Here is a 1,737-nt window from a genome sequence, read left to right on the forward strand (position 1 = left end):
ATTATAACCCTTATAAAAAAAAATGAAATAAATTAAAAGTAATTATTGTATGTTAAAGCATACTTAGGTAAATTATAAGAATTATAAAACAACCTAAAATAGTGACATGCTTCATATAATTTCGTTTCAATACTGAACATACATAATACTTATATACTAAAGTATGAAATAATTAATAACATACATCCATCCATACATTCAAAATATATATTATAACAAATATAATATAAATGATGCATAACTATATTATTAATGCATGCAAATATATATTATAATATTTATATTATATGATGCATGAGCATGCTATAAAATCAAATCATGCAACTATATATTATAACATCTATAATATAAATGATGCATGAATAATGCATAACTTGTAGTGGGATTTTACTATATGGTATACATTATGACATATAAATATATAAAGTAAATCATACATCATATGTAATTCAAAACAATTATTGGACCGAGATTGGACTCTTAAACAATTAATTAAATTAATATGACACTTATACAAATTTAATTAATTAAAAACAACTAACTATTACAAAAATAATAGTCAACCAGTTCAAAACAGGCAAACCGAGTCTTGAACCGCTCGAATTTAATCGCCAAGAACCCAAACCAGCCCCGAACCGGTCGAACCAAGCGAACCATCCACAAACCAATTGCAACTTGAACCAAATCATGCCCCAACCGGAAAAAAAATTTCATCTCAAAGTATTGCAATGCTGTGACCCATCGTTGCAACACTACAGAAAATTCTTTCGTTCGTCGTTCACAGTGTTGCAACGCTACAGTATATTAGCCATTGTACAATTGAAAATTCCTTTGATTTTCCTCCGATTTTGGCCTCATTTCCAGAAATGCACTGAAAAACTCACAAATGACTCAATACCAAAGAAATTCAAACTCAAGAATGACTTAATACCAAAGAAATACAGTCTCTATTATAATTAATGCCCAAAAAAATGGCCCTTACAAACCAATTTACAAAAATTAAAGTGACAAAACTAAAAGGGTCCAATCTCGAAACATCTAAAAATTGAAACCATCCACATTCATTCATCATATGAAAAAACAAATGTAGAATGCAACCCACCAATAGATCTGTAAAATCAATTCTGGAATAATAAAAATTGGGACCAAAAAGTCACCCCTCTGATACCAATTGAAGGAACTGTGAAGTTCCGTAGCGGAAGCGGGGATCGGCCTAATTCTATTTTCACAGAACAAAAAATTTATAGAACAAACAATTATACATTAATGAAAAAAATTACAGCATGCTTTAAAATAGAGGAAGAAGAGTGCTTATCCTTGAAGTCCAAGATCTTCACGAAACCCTCCCACAGTTACGAATAATTCATGGGAACACAAACATCCAATGATGACACCACCACACGTGAGATTTTCGTATTCTATTTTGGGATGAGAATCCAAAGGAGGTGTGAGTTTTGTGTATTTTGTGAAGAGGGATATAAAGATTTTAGAGAAGAATTAAGTTTTTAGAATACACGCGCAGAGACCCTCTGTGAAAAAATGATGAAGATGAAAAAAAACTCTTCAAAAAACAACTGCCCCATTCACGTTTAATTAAAAGGATTAAGGGGAGGGAGTTGTAACTCCCTCCCTTTAATTTTGAAATTTAAATTTAAAATAAAAGAAAATAAATTTAAATAATAATTATATATATATAACTGTATGTTATATCAAATATAACACATAACCTATAGTTTT

Source organism: Benincasa hispida, chromosome 3 (assembly GCF_009727055.1).
Source record: "Benincasa hispida cultivar B227 chromosome 3, ASM972705v1, whole genome shotgun sequence".
In the NCBI taxonomy this organism is placed as follows: Eukaryota; Viridiplantae; Streptophyta; class Magnoliopsida; order Cucurbitales; family Cucurbitaceae; genus Benincasa; species Benincasa hispida.